This window comes from Ceratotherium simum, chromosome 11, assembly GCF_057802395.1.
Source record: "Ceratotherium simum simum isolate JZ-2026a chromosome 11, ASM5780239v1, whole genome shotgun sequence".
In the NCBI taxonomy this organism is placed as follows: Eukaryota; Metazoa; Chordata; class Mammalia; order Perissodactyla; family Rhinocerotidae; genus Ceratotherium; species Ceratotherium simum.
In genome coordinates this window covers 60235128-60257006 of record NC_141910.1, presented here as the reverse complement: position 1 = coordinate 60257006, position 21879 = coordinate 60235128, and positions in this window count along the sequence as shown.

The window sequence follows — 21879 nt, the reverse complement described above, 5'->3', positions numbered from 1 at the left end:
TGGCATGACAGCCTCTTGAGCCCTCAGACTTCCCCTTGGCACAGCATCACTGGATTAGTCTGCTAAGGCCACCATAACAAAGTACCTCAGATGGGTGGCTTAAACAACAGAAACTTATTTTCTCACAGTTCTGGAGGCTAGAAGTCTAAGATCAAGGTGTTGGCAGGTTTGATTTCTTCTGAGGTCTCTCATTGGCTTGCAGATGGCTGCCTTCTTGCTGTGTTCCTCATATGGTCTTTCCTCCCTCTGCTCATGCAACCCTGGTGTTTCTCTGTGTGTCTACATTTCCTCTTCTTATGAGGTAACCAGTCATATTGAATTAGGGCCCACAATAATGGCCTCATTTTAACTAACTTAAGATTGGCCCCTCTTGGGCCGACCCCGTGGCTTAGCGGTTAAGTGCGTGCGCTCTGCTGCTGGCGGCCTGGGTTCGGATCCCAGGCGCGCAGCAACACACCACTTCTCCGGCCATGCTGAGGCCGCATCCCACATACAGCAACTAGAGGGATGTGCAGCTATGACATGCAACTGTCTACTGGGGCTTTGGGGGAAAAATAAATAAAAAAATCATTAAAAAAAAAAAAAATTTAAAAAAAAAAAAAAAAAAAGATTGGCCCCTCTTTAAAGGGCCAATCTCCAAATACAATCATATTCCAAGGTACAGGGGGCTAGGGCTTCAACATATGAATTTGGAGGGGACACAATTCAGCCCATAACAGACACCATAGAGATCTCAGTAGGTAATTTTAAGTTCTTCTCAAGATTAATTTGCATTTTATTCTTTTTTCTTTTTTTGATTAAGCTTAAACTAAATTTATTAAACCAATACCTTTGTGAGACAGATAATTTTTTTCTTCCTCTGATGTTTCCATTTAGAAGGATTTCCCTTCTCTTCTTTTTATTTAATTATGTCCCTTTATGCAGAGGAGCCAGAAATACCTGTTTCTACCTGCTGCAAGGATTCATATGAAAGGCAAGTAATATACCAAACATTTGAGCTTTTTCCCAAATAGGTACAATATGTTCAAAGGCAAGGTAATTCCAATGAGAAGTCACCAGCCTCTTTCTTACTCCTCTAAAAGGATTACTGTGTGAGATCTAGAGGCCTGGATAATCAGGGCTCATTAAGTCTATGAGAATAGGCTGTGTGAGGAGAGAGCAGAGAAAGATTAGAGAGGAAATATACCAGAAAAACATACCCTGACTTCTCAAGAGAATCAAGGGACAGAATCAAAATTTTCAGAAACTGGAATTGGAGCTCAAATCAATAATCAAGATTTCTTAAGTGCATATGCTCACTCTTATGCAATGTGTTGGGTAAATACAAAAATTCAACAGCTTTCACCATTCCTTGACTTGCTTCATTTTGGCAAAGAATCAGTTACATCTAGAGTTGAGACATTCTTTAGCATCTTGCAGTCCAGAAGACTCAATAGCCTGAACATGCTTTTTTCTTAAAATAGCGGCAGTAAATACCATCTCACACATTTAAGCACAATGTATTTTAGCCAAAAAGTAAGAACCTGGGTCAGGATATTTAAGGAATTACTGAGAGTGTCTTCAATGGGAGATGTCACAAGAACTAAAGTAACTGACAAGAGTGAATGAGGTTAGAAGCCCACCCATGCTTTCCTCTCCAGCCCTGCTGTTGCTACTCTTAAAGTTCATGCTTTAATTACTTTGTTCTGAGAAATTACAGGTAGCAACTAATTATTTTCCCTGTCTCTGGTCTTCTTCTTTTCCAGTCCATCCTACACACACCAGCAGATCGCTGTTCTTAAAGCACCACTCTGACCTGTCAAGGATCCTCAAGGATCTCTCCTGGTACCCCACTGGCTGATGAATAAAGCCCATATCTCAATATCCTTTGGGATTTGGTACTGACCAACTTGCCCAACTTCATCTCCAACATTCTGCATTTTAAACCCTGTGCTTCAGCCCAGAAATCCCCAAATCCAGCCATAATCAAAGTTCCAAGAGAAGCCTATTAAAAACATGGACATCCAGGTCCGCTGCTATGGAGGCTGGGTCTTTAAGTCTAGTGTAGGGTTTAGGAATCTCCCGTTTTAGCATGACCCTGCTGATCCTGATATACATCTCGTTTGGATGTTTCAATAAAATTGAACCTTTACGGCTCACTTGAACAAATTCTTTGTGAGTTCTTCAAGCCCAGCTCCACCGTGAAGCCACCTTTCTCTGACTCCTCTTCCCCTTTAGCCCACCATCCTGACTTTCTCACCACCATTTGTACAGCTTGTCTCCCTCTTCTTAACTCCCACTCAGTATGTCTCTACCTTTCCAATGGTCCATCTCACTGTCTACCTTATATTTTAATTGTTTTTATATATAGCTTACCTCCCTATCTGACTGTAGCTTTTGGAAGGCAGATTCCATGTCTAATTAACTTGTCATTGTCTCTTCAGAACCAATCAAAAATCCTAGCAAAAAGTGACATACAAGACATTTCTCTGGAATCAGTAGGGTTTGCCAGTGATTCGGTAACCCTAAATCGCTTTGAGAGGAGAAAGGCTGATAAAAGATTTTTCATTCCTATAAATATTGGAATCCTACTTTTACAATAAGTGCAAGCTGGAAACAATATTCTTTCAAATGAAAAATGTCACACCAGATGAGTGAGTCATGGAACTTCAGAATCTTTCACACCTTTTATAAGCTACATAAGCATGGTTTTGTCTTTCTGTTGTTCATTTGGGGGAAAGATATGTATTTTCCTTACTCACAAGGAAATTTTTGTTCTCATCTGATGAAAATAATCAGTATGAAGTTTTCAGAGTTATTCATCATAAGGATAGAAAGTAATGAATTAACAATCACATGGAATTAGCATATTTAGATAATCACTTAATCTTTGGAGGTTAATCTTCCATTTCTGAATTTCTAAGATTAACTACTCCATAGAGCTTAAGATCTATTTTAAGACAAAAACAGAACTGACTGAAGAGAGACTCCTCAGAGAAGGAAGCCTCAGATTTCTTGCACCTGTGGTTTTTCATTGCTCTTATGGAGAGCTTAGGTTGGTGGACACTGGGAGCTTGAAATACTCCTTGGGGAGGTTTTGTTGGAACAGTAGAGTTATTAAATAGCTAAAATGTCATGGGCAATAGATCTAGGTCACAAAGACAATACAAAGAAAGGTTTCCAAAATAATGCCCCACCTGTAACTGAATGCAGCAGTGATGAATATAATCCTAAACAGCAGGCAATATGAAAAAAGTCACTGAGCTCTGGAATGTATTATAAGTAGTCTTTGAATTCCGATTCAGCCTATTCAAAACTTTTCTTCATTTTACAAAATCCTGAAACTTATTATTCTTGTAATGAGTTCATGTCTCATCCTCTATGCATTTTTAATCAAAGAAAGTAGTTTAAAATTCCAGCAAACTTTTAAGAGAATTATGGATCATACAGAGTACTGCACCCATTTACCTTCCATCATAGTCTGATCTCCCTGCTCCTCATATACATACAATCGCAATTCTTCTAAATCACAAGATGGTAAATTGCTTCCCCCAGGGATCTGGAAATGTTTAGGAAAGATGACCTGCAAAATAATTACTGTAAGTTTAACTCTTTAAATATTTAATTAATGCTTATTGCAGTTTGTAACGACTTTATTACAAATTATTCCAAAGGGTAGTGGTCTAAAACAATCATTTATTATGTTCGTGGATTCTGTGGGTCAGCAATTTGGACAGAGCAGAGCGAGGATGGCCTTTCTGCTTCACACTGTCAGAGACCTCAGCTGAAATGTTCCAAGGCTGGGAGCTGAAATCCATTACTCGCAGGGCTTGTGGTGGATGCTAGCTTTTGGCTGAGGGCCTCAATTCCCCTTCAGTGGGCCTCACCATGTGGGCTAGTTTGGGCTTCCTCACAGCATGATGGCAAGGTTCTAAGGGCAAGAATCCAGAGAGAGAAAGGGCCAGGCAGAAGCCATATCACTTTTTATGACCTAGCCTAAAAAATCATGCAACACATTCCATTTATTGAGGCAGTCACAAAATCCCACCCAGTCTCGAGAGGAGGAGAAATAGATATTGCCTTTTAATGGGGAGTAGAAAGGTTCTGGAATTCCATGTGGGACTGAGAATCTTGTTGTAGCCATTTGTGAATGGGGCTTGTTGACTTTGAGCTTCCCAGTAGGATGATCTGCTTGGCTGTTTTGTGGGGAACCCTTGGTTTTGGTCTTTCCTTTTGGGAAAATCAGATTCCTTAAAGTATATTCTTTGAATTTCCTGTGGCATTTGTCTTTGAGGAGACTTGTTGAGGCTGGAGGAAAAAGGACTGGAGAACTCAGCATTCAGCATTTAACATGTATAGAGTTTGATTATCCCCATGTTTTCAGTAGGATACTCCATCTTCAATTACACCAACATCCATGCCAGCCAACCCCCGATCCAAAGTTCTTCTGTTTTACCCTCTTCAGAGAATAAACCTCTAGTGTTCTGTGGGGTTGAGGAGGGTCAGTTACCAGTGGCATAGATTTTGGAAAATCTAGAGATCTGACTGCTTTGCCAACTGTTCTTACCCAATCCTATTTATTTTTATTTCTACCACTACAGCCAGTTACAAGGGAAAGCTGTCCATCAGGAGCATTCTGAGGAATCTGTGATGGGGAACAGGTTGATTCCCAGCTTTCTCCACTCTGGTTTTGGATTCAGCTATCTGGTTTTGCTAAGTCATTTACTGTTGGTTCATATGCTTTCCAACTTCCAAATATGACTATCGTCTTCTCCCTTTATTTCCCAGTTCTTTGAGTCTCTTTCCCCTGGCCTTGGATGAGTTTTGACATGGAGTGGGTTTAGATGTGCATATTTGAGCTGCCGTCTTAGCCTAGGAGTCTCTTTAGTCTCCTTCAACCATCGTTCAGGTGATAGGATTAGCAAATTCCTAAAGATCCTATTTGCTCTGGTTTCAATAAGCTTCAGGTTTTTCAGCAACTCTCTTAAAGTGTAATAGCACCTCATACTGAACTTCAGGTGTGTTCTAACCAGTACAGATTATAACTGTTACTTCCCTTGTAGTAGACACTAACTCAGCCCTTTTCAAACTGTGTTAGACAGTGTAGTAGTGTCCCTCAAGTGATTAATAGATATTCTGAAAAAAATTTTGATAAATACTACATATCCTCATCTCAAACATTTATAATACTGTAAATCAAGAAAGAAATGTGCTTAATTTTTTAATCCAGTGTTTCTAAATCATTGGACTACATAATCCCTTTTTTGGAGAAGATCTCATCACACTCCAGTGCAATGTTACTCAAAATGGTGTTCACTAACTGCCTGCATCAGAATCATTTGGGCTTATTTTATATGTTTGGATAACTTTGGCCCTATCCCAGATTTTGAATCAGATTGAGCCTTGGGACTCTGCATTTTAAAACAAACAACTAATTCTTATGCAACATAATCTCATTGGAGAGCCTGTTTCCCACTCTTTGAACTTCTATAGAAGAACTCTTCTCCTGGCCTTTTGCCCCATGCCTTAGACATTCTACTCTTTAAGGAGGAATGACTTTCCTGAGTGGTGAACTTGGAAAAGTAAAATGGGCATGCTTGCCTCAGACCCTGCATCTCTCTCCTCTCTTTTGGGATTTGCCTACCTGTGAAGAGAGTGCATTTTACTCTGTGGAGTGGGCTCTACTCTGAGAGAGGAAGCTTGTGAATATCCAACTGTTCCCTAGGCTGGGTGGAAAGTATATCTAATACAGGATTAAAACAACAGAAAATCCACTTACTCAAAGTATTAAAGGTGATAGTTTATTGTTCGTGTACCTATGCCCATCTCTCAGTTGGTTCTGAACTGAGGCATGTTATATATTGGGAGGCATGTTATATATTAAGCTGCCTCAAATCCCAAATTTACATCTGAGGATAACTGACATAGAGGCATGTTTCAAAAAAAATGACATAATGTAAGTACTTCATATAAAGCAGTAGAAAACACATGGCTATTCATTTTATCTTTTTTTTAAATTTGCAATCGTGGGAAGAGCAGACAAGGTAAAGAGGCAGTAACTGAAATTCACTTATTTGGAAGTAATTCCCAAGGATTTGAAAATAGCCAGATCCATCCTTCATATTTCTTTTAAGATCCCTCTTAAGACAAGCAGGGAGATAGGAGATCAGCATGGGTAACATCTGGTTTGTTTAGGGATAGAAGGGGTACAGTAGAGGAGTCCTTGGAAACATTCTTAAAAGATGTGGTCGGAGAACACCTGGAAAAGCCCACTTTATTGAAGGAAGGCTGCAAGGACCCAGGCAGAGGAGGTCATGTTTAACAAATCGGGTAGAGTTCCTTGAAGATATCCCTGTCATGAAAGATGAAGGAGATTTAGTGGCTGTATAAAGAGGACTTTGATTTTAAATAAGATTTGACAAGATTCCACATCCGGGATTAATGGTTAAGGAGAAGAGCCATTGAATGTGGGTAATGTAGGATGCATGATAAAAAACTGGCTCAAGAAAGGGAAATGAATGAAAAGCAGGGAAGGGCTTTGAGATTTGAAAAGGGATCACCTGACCGGGGGAGGGGATAGTAGTAAGAGAAAATGGTCAGCCAGCTTTGGGATGGCTTTTATTATAATATGCCTTGAAGGGGAGCCAAACAATAGAACAAATGCACCAACTCTTGAGATGACTCAGAAACTTGGACCCAGCATCCTAGCAAATCATGCTGCAAAGGGGTAGAGGTGCTTGGCTATGAGATGGTGGCTTGGGCAGAGGGATGGAAACCAATACAAACCAACAAGACCAGGATTAGTGAAACAAGGAAGGGAGCAGTTACCCCAGTGATATTTCCTGAGGCCAGAGCTGTAGGTGATTGTGAAGTCAGCCGTTTGTCCTTGAGGTTCTAGCCTTTCTTTTTGAGTCCTCTCTCTCAAATCTTCCCTTCACCTCCACCAAAAACTACCCCAACATCCACCCCAACTTCCTAAGTTCCTGGCATTCCAGTCTTCTCACACTCTCTTCTTTTCCTCCTATAAAAACCTAATGTCAGTAAAGTATCTGACTTCCCCTAAGGGTAAATGCTTAGAGAGAGTTTAAGGCATTACTCTTCCTCTGGGTATTTACATTTTAAGGGGAAACAGAAAAATTAAATCAAAGTATTATAGCTGTTGTGATGGAGTTTCAGGGATGGGTTTGGGGAGGATGCAGCAGAATTATTACATGTCCCAGAGGTCACTCGTGGTGGCTGACTCCTGCACCTGATGGTAAAATCAGTGTTGGTCCTGCCAAATAGTACTCTGGTCTTCAATGCTTCTGAAAAAACAGAATCAGTGAAAATAAGCTTTAAAAACTGGGTTTGGGGGCCAGCCCGGTGGTGCAGGCAGTTAAGTGTGTGTGTTCCACTGCGGCGGCCCAGGGTTCGCTGGTTCGGATCCCGGGCACACACCGACACACTGCTTGGCAGGCCATGCTGTGGCGGCATCCGTGTAAGTGGAGGAAGATGGGCACGGAAGTTAGCCCAGGGCCAGTCTTCCTCAGCAAAAAAAAAAGAGGAGGATTGGCAGATGTTCGCACAGGGCTGATCTCACAAAAAAAACTGGGTTTGCAGGGGAAAAAATAGTATTGACAGGCTCCCGTGGCCAAAAGATCCCATGGTCTGACATTGTAGTGCAAGAATATAAGGGAGAAAAGAGCAACAGAGGAGGAGGTGAGGCCCGGAAACATTCAGGGTCGTACTAAGGGGTCTGTGCCTTTAGCCTTCAACACCTACCTCACCATCCTGATTGAAATCCTGCCATGTTCAAATGCTACTTCTTCCACCAAGGTAGAAACAGAGATGATTTATGGTTCATCTTCCTATTACTAACAACAGCAGAAGAAGTATGGAGAAAAGATGTTTTCTATAACTGATTCTCACATGAACTCAAAGAGAAAAAGAGAAGAAGGAGGGAGGAGAGCTAAGTGGACATTAAATTCTGTATTCAGCCACCATGGTCTTTCCTGCTTATTTGGAATCCTGGAAAGGCACAATTATTGGAAAGTGACAAGTATTTTCTTTTAGAAATCTACTAGATTTCTTTCTAAAGATACAGGAGTGTGGGAGCTAGGATTGTAAAGGAGGGAGACTGTGTTCTACAGCATCTCCAGTCTCACCAGAAGTCAGACATTCAGCAGCCTTAACTAGCAAGAACATAGCTGAGAGTTCAGTATGAAAAAGGCATCTGAGCTGTTAAAAGGCTATGAAACAACCCATGAACTTATCATAGCAGAGTCTTTCACATCCTCCTTTGGAGTTCAATTTGATCTTATGAGTTAAGTTTTATAAGATTAATTACCTAGTTTCTCATCCCAGAGATTAGAAGCAGAGCATTAAAAGAGTAGGCATAAGCTAAGACAACTTAATAGAACAGGAAAGGAAAAAATTGTGTTAAAAAGACATAAGAACTTTAAAATGCACAGCAGTCTGAGGCTATTTGGATCTGGGACAAAGAGTCTTATACTACTTAGTGTCTCCTGGGGCCTCACTGTCTCACAGCAGATTTCCAACCTCACTCTCTATTGCTCCCCTTCCGGTTCATTCCACTCCGGCCACATTGGCCTTGCTGGACCATGGCCACACCAAGCCTGTTCTCACCTCAGAACCTCTGCACTGCCCTTACCTCTGCCTGTAAACCTCCAGGGCAGCTCATCACATGGCCAACCCCTTCTCTGTTCAAATCCCTTCATGGTTCTTTAACAGCCGCCCTCAATCTGCATCCCATTACTCTGTTTTATTTTCTTTATAAATGATAATTACTATTTGAAACTATATGATTTATATACCTTTCTGCTTGTTTATTTTCTGTCTTCTCCCCTTTAAATGAAAGCTCCCTGAGAAAAACAGTCTTGCCTTTGGCTGGTTCTATCTCCAGTCCTAGAAAGTCGGGGAGCTGCCACTCTATAAATAGTTATAAAGAACTAACAGGAGAGGGGACCCCAGTGATACCACTGAGTCTTCACTAGGAGGCTGTGTTATTGTCGGTATCTTCCCAGTGAAAGGAGGGATTGTGTCCATTTAGTATCTCTCCCACCCACAATGGATTGTTTGTTTGTCTTTGCTGGAAATTCTCAGTGACCTGGAAAGACCTGATATTGTGCAAGAGCCCCTTCTGCAGTAGGGATAGCAAGAAGGTTGTGGAAAGAGAGATGGTTGCTGGTTTTCCCTCACTGGATGAAAGGAGGCCACGAGTCTTTGCAGTTCCACTACAGAGCCAATAAAACAGAAACAAAACACACATGGGCCAAGAGTTAAACAACAAGCCGGAAGTGGCTTAGGTTTGCGGTCTGTTACCACATGACAACATTGAGTTGGAGCCAAGACAGTTTCTGTTCTCTCCAGTCTCTGGATGTTGGAAGGCTCTGCTTTGGAACAGGAGGGATCAGCATGTCACAGAAGAGGAACTCTGTGCCTGGCACAGGGGTATGAAACTATTAGGGAAGACACATTTCAGCAAATAGAAGAGTTAGGGAATTTATAGTTTCCCTTACATAAGGGTAAGCAAATTATGGCCCAGGGCAAAATCCAGCCTGCGGTCTTTTTTTGGGAGTGGGGGTGGGGTGTAGTTTTAGAAGTTTTACTTTTCCCAAATGGAATTTTTTGAATTAAAAAAAACTTCAAATATTTACTTAGAAACTTGCTAGTTCCTAAGAGATAAAATTAGCATGGCATCAGGAAAGGACATTAGTTTGGAAGTCAGGGGACCTGAGTTACTGCCCTGACTCTTCTACTCACTAGTTATGTCTGCTGCCTGTTTTTGTAAATAAAGTTTTATTGGAACACAGCAACACTCATTTTTTTACATATTGTCTATGGATGTTTTCCTACTACAATAGCAGAGTTGAGTAGTTGTGAAGGAGACCACAGAGCCTACAGAGCCTAAAACATCTACTATCTGGCTGTTGATAGAAAACGTCTGCCAACTCTTGCTCTATACCAGAAGTATGAAAAGAAATATTTTGTTGTACCATATGAAATAGCTGATATTCAATTCTTTTGATTTTCAAAATTTCAATTTCATGTAATTCAATTTAATAGTTCATTCTTTGAAATCCGTTCTTCCATATCCATCTCGAAACCATTTCATCCATAAAGACTTCCCCAGTTCTTCCAAACAGATGGGACCACTCTCTTCTCTCAACCCCCGTGGATCTTCGCTCCTACATTTGGCTGGTCCTATGTTTGTATAACAGTCAGGTGAATAGCTTCTCCTCCCTTACTAAAAAGTACTGTTAGAGGCTAAATTGTGTCCCCCCAAAACTCGTATGTTGAATCCTAACCCCCAATACCTCAGAATGTGACTGTATTTGGAGATAGGGCCTTTAAAGAAATAATTAAGTTAAAGAAGTTCATAGGGTGGGTCCTAATCCAATATGACTAGTGTCCTTATAAGAAGAGCAGATTCAGACACACAGAGAGACACCAGGGAAGAGTGTATGGAGGAAAGACCATGTGAAGCCACAGTGAGAAGGAGGCAATCTGCAGGCCAAGAAGAGAGGCTTAGAAGAAATCAAACATGCCAACACCTTGATCTCAGACTTCCAGCCTCCAGAACTGCGAGAAAATAAATTTCCATGGCTTAAACCACCCAATCTGTGGTATTTTGTTATGGCAGCCCTAGCAAACTAATACAATTACTCAAGAGTAGGAATTATTTCTTATTTTTCCTCGCATTCTCAATAGCGTCTGGAGCCATCATTGCTTAAACTTGACAGAATTGAGTGAAACAAGATGTATAACATGATGTGCCTGGGATTTAGAATGTTGATTTTCCAAAATTCCTAGAGTGTAAATAAGAATTTTCTACACAGAAAGGTTCTGGAAGATTCTAAAATGGCTCATTCAACAAATACTTATGAACAGTTCAGCACGAATATCAACTTTCACAGCTCTAATGATTTACCATTTTCAATGAAAATTGAAGAGGTGCACTATCCCTTTCTTGGTTTTCTCAGGGAGAGAGAGAAATAACCAGAAAGCTGGATGAGAACTCTGTCAATTAGAATAGCAGGGCCTTGGCAGCCAATTCTGAATAACAATCTTCAGGGGAGACCAATAATGAACATTAAACAGAAATATTAAATGTGTAGTTCTAATTTACATTCCAGATGTCAGAATCTGCAAAAATGGGCAATGCAACAAAGATCAAACAATTTGAGGAGCCAGGCTTTCCTGGTTTATCCAAAATCCGTTGAGTAAGAATTGTGACTGCTTCACATGGGACTGCAGCCAAACCCAACCTAAAAGAACTCGTTTTGCAAATATGCCCCAAATGCAGAAGCTTTCCTGATTGTTCATTTCTAAATGGACAAATAAAAGATTTCAGTATGAACAATGTCCAGATGCCCCAGAAGCTTGGTCTGTTTGCCAGTTCCATCGACCAAACACACACATTCTATCCCTTTTAGATTTCAATGACAGCTCATAATGAGAAGCAGTTTTATCTGCTAAGGACTTTACCAACTTAAAGCTTGATAGCGAGATATCCAAGGAGAGACCACTGAGCCCTCTGATCGATTGGAAAATCAGAAGCCATTGAGCATTGTCAGTTCTGATCTTTCCCAGATCCGTACATTTCACCCAGAGAATTTCCATACAGTTACGAGAAAACCTGAACCACATCATCCCTAACCAAGACCTAGTCTTAGTGGCATAAGGAACCCTCCCCCCTGAATAAAGCAAAAGCTTATAAAAACACATGACTGCTGTGGTCTAAATTCTTGATAGAGGGCTCATTAGTTTTTCAGTGATAAGTTTCTTAAGCATCTCTGGAAAATAATGCCTGGTCACCAATTTGCCCTCGGCCACTGGATCAAGAAAAAGAAAAGTGTTGCTAAATTGATACCATAAGCCCTTTTTCTCTGTTTGTGGTAGGACTGTTCCTGAGAAGTTGAAATTCCTATTGTTAGTCCACGATGTTCAAAAGAAACATGACTTGGTAACTCCAATTAAACAAATCATAAATCATTTCATTAAATCCACATCGATTGCCCCATATATAAATGTCATGAAGGTAGATGTACAAAGCTACATGTATCTGTATAAACTAGACAGGGACTAACACAATATAATTTGTTTAATTAATTAAATAATCTGGACTTTAAGGGAATTTTTTTTTTAATCCAGACTTATCACCATTATACAAATAAGCAATTGTTCTGGTAATTTCCAACCTTCTTCATGGTGTGTGGACCTTTGGAAATGAAAACAATCCTTCCTTTGGCCTGAATTTTGAATGCACCAAATCCATATTCTTTAAAGACAACATTCTTCGCAACGCACACCCTTGTATCTCCAACACCCTACTGCCACCCCACCCAAAATTTTCCATGGCCCTTTACTCCCAACCCTATTAAAACAAAACTTCTCTGTCTAGTTGTCACAATCTTCCACATTTCTTTGCTAGTCAAATTCTCCAATCCTCTACAAAATACACTTGCCATTCAGGTCAAGCAAGACCCCCTCCATGTCTCCAAAATAACCGTGTTTACTCTTGAGTCTTTTCCTTTTATTTCTCTCTTGCATTCTGCAAACAACACCCCCACATTCATTCCTATAGCACTAGTCCTCTGGATCACATGACGTAGCAATTAATTATATTCAAAATACTCTCATTTTGTGCATTTTGGTCAAGTCTCACTTGAATGTAAGCTCCATTTTTGACTATTTTCTTCATTGCTGTAATCTTACCACCTAGAATAATGCCTAGCACATGAGAGGAATTGATAAATATTTGTTGAATGAATAAATTATTGAACAATGTCTCTCTATTAGAACTTGGACTCTCTCAAGGGCAGAGAACATATCATTATCCTTTTATTTTTACTCCCCACAATCCACTGTGGGGTACATCCTATTTACAAAGTACTCACACTTCTCCAATGCCCAGTGACTGATAAGTCACCCAAAAGTCCAACTATACACGATCGTTCGGTGTCAGATTTGGAGACGAATACAAAGCAATGACTATGTTGTAGTAGGCACTGTGTAAATTCTTCCTGGGAAAAGAAAGAAAGGAAAAAAGAGAAAGAAAGAGAAAAAGATCTATTCTTAAGTTTGGAACAAAAATAACTGTCGTTTAAAATTGAAAATGACATCATCTATTATTTAAGGGACGTAGATATTCTTTAATCATCATGTTTCATACAACCATTATTAGGAAGAGTTATGTCTGCTCTATAGAGAATAAAGCTTATTAAAAATAATATCTCCTCAGATTTCTATGTGGACACATACCTCTGAAGTAGACAAGGCAGGTAAGAATTATTATACCCATTTCACGGATAAAGAAACCAGTAAGGTTGTCTTGTCAAGTGTTACATGGCTACTAAATGGTAGAGCTGAGACTAACACAAATTTCTTTTCTAGTTTGCCTCCCATTTTTTTCATGATGCCTTTTACGAGGATGCATAGTAGTAAAGATAATTTCAATGTCTACTCACTCTCCAATTTTGGGAGCATTCCATTTTTGTCTCCTTGGCACTCCTAATGATCTCTACTCTCTTTCCCCTGATTCTCCTGAGAATCTGGTCATTGCTAAAATGGACAAAGAAAATGGTAGCAATTCTGAGTGTAGCAGGGTAATTCTCTGAAATAGTAATCAATGCATTAGTACAAATTCTGTTTTTTTATGGCACCGTTACCTAAAAACCTAGATTTTTGTTTTTGGACTGAGTTTATTGCTCTAGGGAAGGAGAGAATGCAGAGAATAAAAGAATCAAATCTTGACTTTTTATTTCTAAAATATACTCTAGAAATGCGAAGTATAACCTCAAAAGCCAAGGTTTTTATTGTGAGAGCCAGGTTTTTATGATAGAGAAAACTTATTTTAATCTTCAACACTTGGATGCAATCAGAACACAAATCTTATACTATAAACAGTAGTGTTAGGAAGAAGGCAGATTTCCCTCCAAAAATTACAGAAATTCAATCTGCTGGAAGGAGAAGAGAGCTGAGATGGAAAAGGGGCAAGATTGCGTAGGTCTCAGACAAGGGACCTCACGCCCCCATCTTCCCTTCATTTACAGCCAGGCCCAGCCCTAGAGGAAGGTGTTATAAACTGTAGTTAGATTTGGGGGGTGGGGTAGCCAGTTCTTGGAAGAGCAAAGACTGGCATGTCACTTCCTGTCCACAGGCTGAATGGAGAGCCTGTCAGATGTGCCCTGCACCTCAGTGCAGTGAGCTAGGAGAGGAAGCCAGGCTGGTTAGGAAAAAAGAGACTGAGACAATCTTCTGAATGTCCTACAGCCCTACGGATGCGGGAGAGCAGCCAAACATACCCTACATCCTCGAGGGAGGTTTTGGATCAGAAGAGGCCTGACAAGGGGCCACCACCAGCAGCAACAGCACAGATGAGAAAAATCTGAGGCCACAGATGGATGCTGGACACCAGCAGGACAGACACAGGTCAGTGTCATTGGGAATGAGGTAAACCCCACTGAATGACCACAAAAAGCGAGGACGGCCATGCCAGTCCCTTGCCCTAATGCCATCGTGTGCATACCAATGCCCCAGAAAACATCTAGATGCGGCTCGGGGCTGAGGAAGGGTGAGCGGAAGAACTCTGACTGACTGGGTTTCAATATAAGCCTGCCTAGACGTGACTGGAAAGTTCTGCTATCAGGCAGAAAGGGGCTCAAGAGAATAAGTGTTTAGTTCCAGAAAACTAGAGAACATCGCAATTTTGCATACCTGCATTTCTACCGGTGAAATTTGTAGACAATAAACATGCAAAAGGTGATGGGCTGAGACGTATGCAGACTACTGTGGGACGCTGAGCCAGCAAGGGAGCGCCAGATCCATTTCAGAAGCTGGGTCTGTCTTCAAAGGGCTTTGACTCGCCGACCTCTGGCTGGCCTGCGCCCTCTTCTGAGACACATCAGACAGACGAGTAAACACAGGTCACAAGTGGACCACATGTTCCTATTCCTCTTCCAAGTTCTCTGTGGCTGTGGGCCTCCCCCCCTCCAGACTTTTCATCTAGGGCCTCCTGACTGACGCTCAGGCCCCACAGAAGCTTCCTCCTTCCTCCCTTGGCCAAGCAATGGCTTAGAAGACAATGATCAGACTTAGGGGAGATTTCCAATATTGGTGAAGATCTTCACCCCAGCTTTTCTCAGATGCATGATCTACAGTGCCAGAAACTCTGACTTTAGCATTCCTTGGAACAAAACATTTGCCTCACTGGTTTGTTTCTTTAAGTGTTGATTTTCCCAGGTATGGGCCCTGGTAAGCCCCTAACACTTCACTGTGAAGAAATTATTGTATTCTTTCCCTTTATGGCATGGGTGACCTTGAGAAGCTGAAAAACAGGGAAGTAAGAAAGATGAGGACCCTAAAAGGGGGAAAGAGAGTCCAGAAGGTGGAGTTTGGAGGAGCTGGAGAGAACTTTGCCCATTATGTTTCTTGAGGATAGACCAGTGTGTGCCGTGAACTACCCTTGTATGCTGTGGAAAGAAACGGAAGTCCATGTCAAAGACAAGGATGCCTGACAGAGGACAGAAGGAAGGGAGTTTTGACATAAATGCTTTCTGATACATTTGCATTCCATGGTTCCAAGTCAGACAAGCTATTCATCCATTGTTTTGGAAGGGTAGTCCAGAATTCTCCGTCTTACCCTTGAGTTTCTCAGCATTCAACTCTTTAGCTGAAGCTTAAACTTTTCAGTAAATAAGGAAATGACTCTTTTATACCAGTGTAACACAGAAAATAACAAAGACCTTTCATAACTATCTTATCTGATCCTTTCTGCATCACAACCCAATAAAGGAGGCAAGGTATCCCAGTTTGAGCCTCCAGAAACCCACTTTTGATTTTTACTTGTGGTGGAGAAAGAGAAGGTGAGGAGAGCGAAGGGGTTACCTGAAAAATCTCTAGGAACAACATCAGTTGCAATGGTAGGAAAGGGCAGCAACTCACATGAGGGCCCCAAGGGCTGGGAGCAGCTGATGGAGAAGCTCGGCCTCCTTCCCGAGAACATCCTTGGAGACCATTTCAGTTCTCCTTTCACACCTGGCATGTATTTATATGGTACCAGAGAAGGGATTTTTATTTTTAAATTATGCATGTGGATTTGCACTTTTATTCTATCAAAATCAAACTAAATGTTATTCCACAACACTCCATAAAGTTAATGATACAATGTGACTAGAGCTCTTTCCTGAAATATGACATTCTTCAGGGACCTCGAAAGTATTAAAGGGACTGGATGCCAGGGCCAAATCATACCCCTGGAGTCACATAGAAGTTCCACAAGTACTTATATACTAGTGACATATATATTCCTTGGTTTCTGTGAATTCAATCAGAAGGTTTATATGCAAAGCCCCTGGAAAACCAGAGGTACCATGGCACAGGATTTGGGAGCTGCTCAGATCTGGGCAGAGCAGTCCAGAGCCACACACAACTGCAGGGAACTGATGACCTGCTCAAAGCAGAGAGAAAAAGTAAAGATTAAAACTAGAAAGAAAGTTAAACTTCCACCACTGTGATTCCAAAATGTGGCAAAATTTATGAAATTAAAAGATCTTTTTTATGTTGAATTCAATGAGTATTTTTATTTTGTTTGTGAGGAATACCAGCCCTGAGCTAACATCTGATGCCAATCCTCCTCTTTTTGCTGAGGAAGATTGGCCCTGGGCTAACATCTGTGCCCTTCTTCCTCTACTTCCTATGGGATGCTGCCACAGTACGGCTTGACAAGCGGTGCGTCCGTGCGTGCCCGGGATCCAAACCTGTGAACCCCGCCGTGCAGCGGAACGCGCACACTTAACCACTACACCACCGGGCCAGTCCCTCAATGAGTGTTTTTAAATCACCATTAATCAATAGTGCTTTTTTAAAAAATGAATTGCATTTTCTTGACCCAGTGTAAGAGATTTAGAAAAGTAACTTAATTCAGAATTTTAAAAATTATAAATATTTTCTCTTCATTTCCTAGATTTAATTTGCATTTGGTCTGATCATGATACAACTGAGTTCATTTGGGCCATAATACTCTATACAGAACTAGTAAATATGTATATATTTTGTAGGATATTTGGAGAAGGCATTGAAATAGGATTCTAAAGGCCTGGCTGTCTCTATAACTTATGATGGCATTCTAGCTGCCACTGGTAGTCTGTGTGGCCTTGGAGAAATTATCTAGCCTCTCTGCGCCTCAGTTTATTCATTTATAAAATAGACATAATCCACTCTCTCAGTATTATTATGAGTAGTAAATAAGACAACAAATATGGGAGCAGCTCATTCCTGAAGACCATTTATTTTATATATCGGTAACAGAGGCATATATCCAGTTTGTTTGTCTCTTTTTGTTTTTTTCTTTCTTTAAGAGTCTGAGTCCTTCAGAGCTGGGATGGATTATATGTGACTCAGTTACTCAAACCTTTTTGGGGCTCCTATGGCAAATCAGCAATTAGCACCCAGCAGAAGTTCACCACATTCGATTCTTAATAAATGTTTCTAATGTCCCACCAGCACCATCCATAGCACTTTCTGCGACGACGGAAATGTTCTATACTTTCGCTGATCAAAATGGTAGCCACTAGACACAACTGGCTATTGAGCTTTTGAAATTAGATTGGTGCAACTGACAAAATGAATTTTTAGTTTTATTTAATTTTAATTAAGTTAAATACAAGTAGCCACATGTGACTAGTGACTACCACACTGCACTGCACTAAAAGTTTGAAACAGCTCTATTTTAAGTACTGTTCCAGAGTTTATGTTTCCCTAGTACCTTATACCACCAAGAACACAAAGTGTCTGTCTCCGCAGTGACATCCAACCCTATAAAACAGGGAAGGACGTAATGACTTAAAGCATACCAAGGCATGAGAAACATACAGTGCAGCCCCTCATAGCAGGCTCTCACTCTCAAAGAGGAACCTTGAGAAGGCAACACTTATCAAAAGGAATGAAAGGCCAGCAGCCGGATTTTCAGAACCGAGGCAGGAACACGATGTTAGGAAGATGATCCTCCTCAAAGAATTCCCTATAGAGCACTGCCCTCTCCGTTTCCATATACAGCTCTGTCACCTCTCCCACCTCCCATCCCACCCACTCACCACATACCCAAGGTCTTGCTTATTCAGTCCAGGAGAGGCACTGCCATGGCAGAGATCAGAGCCATCTGAAGATGTGAATTTTTCCAAAGGGGCAGAGATTGCAGTAGCTGCAGAATATTCTGGTGTCTGTGTGTGTTTCTTCCTCTTTTTTTTTAACAACTCTAATTCCAGCATTGAACTTGAGACTGATCATTATTTCCTCCTCTCATCATCTCACCATATATCCATACCAGCACAGACAAGACTCCCAATGTCAACATTGTTTGTTTTCCTTTCAGAGCAAGACACGTTCAGTCATACGCTATCACACATTTAGAGCAGATGTTCCTAAAAAGGATAAACCAGGTGCTTAACATATTTTATTCCAAGGGGTAATTTTAGAAATTATTGCAATCAATGAGCTAATAATAATGGTGGTAATGATGAGGCCAAGTTATTATTACCTATTACCTTTAATCATCGACAGCAACTCAATTGGACATAATTAGAGGCATCATCATAAATAACGTGGAGCAGATGGAAGATGCTGGGCTTTGCATTTCCAGGACTGAGTGGGAAGGTTAATGATAGAGCAATGGGCATAAAAAATGGCCCACTTATGTCCAAAATTCACCCTGAACTTGAATATTCCCTGTCTGATACCCACAAAAACAGAGCTGAAATGGGTAGAAGATATAAGCAGCCAACACCAAGCTTTCAAAGTCCACTCACTAATTTTGCAACAGCTTTCTCCCCATCACTCATTCAAGACCCCAGTTCTGCCCCATTTCCATTCATGTGGGTTAAACAGTGGCCTTGTTTCTTTCTTTCAATTTCATTGGCACAAGCAAAACAGTGCAATAGTCTGTCCTGACCTTCCCCCAGCTCCCTCACTCTAGAAAAACATGCCTCCAGGGTGATTTTCACCTTTTGAAAACATGCTAATGCTTTAGTGAGTCATTTAGCATTAATTTAATATATGGCATAAAATACAGTAAGAAACAACATCACCTTCTATTCAATAACTCAACAAAACTATTTCCTATGTACTGGTGACTGTTTTATTGGTGCAGAGTACACAAACTTGTAAGACACAGTTAGGTGTGCAAGGGGGTAACCTGATGTAGATTTAAAAACCTGGGATCTGGGGTTTTATAACCGGGGTTCAATTCCTACAATTGCCATTTACTGGGCCATTACGTGGGGCAAGTTACTTGTGCCCTGCGAGCCTCTATTCCAGCAACCATAAATGGTTAGCTTGTGTTAGCAGGCCCTTCTCTGTGAGCCAATGATACCTCATGTTTTTCTCCATAAAAGCACTCTTCCTACCAGATGGTTGTGGATTTACTTTCCTTTCTTGCCCACAGACTTTGAGATGGTACCCGACTGGGTTATTCCTATCCCAGTACCTGGTACCTACTAAGCACTCAACAGATGTGAGTTTTCAGATCCCTAAAGGAACTTGCAGTGTAAATGGCCGACAAGACAACCCCCACAAAACAGAGAGTGACACAGAGCCATAGATGCACTACAGAGTCAGGAGATCAATGTGGCTCAGAACGGCCAGGCAAACCTATTGGAAGGAAGTGGGATTGAACTGGGCTTTAAAGTCTGTTCTAAAATCTTTACAGACAAAGAAAGTCTCAGATTATCTCGCTTGCTCTCAAGCAATTAGCTTCACCTCTCCATGCTTCAGTTCCACATCAGTTAAATGGCAATAACATCAATCCTTAAGAACCACATAGAGGTGAAACAATTCTTTTTTACTTTTTAATAGATGTATTCATTGCTGCTCAAACACCACATAAATATAATAATGATGATCATATTGAGTAGTAAAATAGTAAAGATGAAAATATTCATGTAATGTTTTATGTTGTGGTCTTTGAGGGGAGTTTTTACTCAAATATCTCTAAATGAGTAAATACATATGGTTCATAAATATGTTCAAAAGCACTTTTTTCTACTTGTACCAACACATACCTCACTATAGAACTAAAAACAAATTCACTTAAAACTTTTATGGAGTCGTAGTGTTTCAAAAAAATTGGAATTCTCGTTTAAGCCAATAGAAATTTGGTATAAAAATTAATAGCAGGAAATAAGTTTATAGAATCTTATCAATAATATCTTTATAATCTGTTGGTCTCTTTGAGATGTGCCAGATATAACCAAGGTTTACTGATGGACACTATATTTTGGGGCATAAACTTTATAGGCATTTTACTTTGCTCAATTGGTAAATCTCATCTAAGTTAATCTTGTCATGAGATTTCACTTGGCAACAGCCAGATATCACGGCCAAAGTAGATACTTTCATTTGGATTATCTGCCTAAATGTTCTATTTCTCCACTTTACTTCATGTACTTAGGGAAATTCAGCTGAAGTAAAAACCTTTAATTTGAAAAAAAGTACTTTACAACTGCAATGTACAATGTTCTATATGTGAGATATGAAGGGGGAAAAATATGAATAGGAGTATCCTAGTCCTCAATAAAATTATATCTTAGTTGATAAAGGGAGAGAATACTGAGAAACAATTACAAAGCACTATAGAAATAAGTGAAATGAGAGAATAGACTCAGTTTCCTGTGACATCTCCAAGAGGAGAGAGATTCTGTTCAGGTAGGGAGATGACAAAGGAGCATGGGTCAGTTGGCCCGTGGAAGGCTTTGACTAGAAGAGGTAAAAGGGTTGTCCATGCAGAGCAAAAATCTTGAGCAAAGACAGCGAATCAGGAAAACACAGGGAAAGCAATTAGCATTCCTCTACTTTTTCTCCCCGCAGAGGAATATTGGGAAATAAAGTCGGAAAGACAGATGGGACCCAAATTCTTGAGGGTGTTGAATATCAAGCTAAATATTTTCAGTTTAATTTGGTAAGTCATGAGAGATCATTGAAGATTTTTTTTAAAAAAATCAGGTGAGGGGCCTACATTAATTTACTCTTGCTCATTATCCAGCCTTACATCTCATTGCTCCCCAACCTCTATCAATCCTACTTTGTAGTCTTACTGCAGCACTTTCTTTCTAGTGCCCCAAGTAAGTGCCTTTCCATTCCAGGAAAGCCCCCATCAGGTTCCCCATCTCTTCCCCTATCCCCAAGTCTTCAATCCTAAGTAGAAATATGATTGCATCATCCCCCAGCTTAAAATCCATCAGCAGTCTCCTCTCTCCTATAGGATAACGTCCAAACTCTCAGCATGGTATACAAGGGTCACCATCTTCTGCACTTTACCTACCTGTCTACCTGGTAAGCCCCTCAAACACACACCCACTGTGCCCCCTATGCTTTGACTTGGAATTCATCACTGTTCCATTAAACACCATGATTTCTCACACCTTCATACCTCTGTGTGAGTAGTCCACTTATCTGTCTGGGAAATCACTACTGAACTCTGGAAACTCAGCTCAGATCTCACCTCCTTCATGAAGCCTTCCCTGATAATCCCCCGCCTCACCCCTCCTATTGAGTTAATACTTTCTCTTGTCCATCATAGCACCACATAAGAGCTCTGGGACTACACTTGTCACATTTCTTTGTATTCGTTTACATGATCATCTTCCTGCTACACTGGGCACCACCATTTCTTAGTAATCTCTGTAGTCACAAGGCAAGCATTTGATACATAATATTTGGAAAAGCTAATTCATATATTTTTCTCAAAACAACTTCCTGAAAAGATCCAAGGCAGTCGAGAGCAAAGAGCTTTAGAAAAATGAATATGACAGTGATGTATTAGGTAAATTGGATGAGAGACTGCAGGTTTGGAAGGAGGTGGAGATGATGGATTCTGCTTTGAACATGGAAAACAGGCCTTTGGCA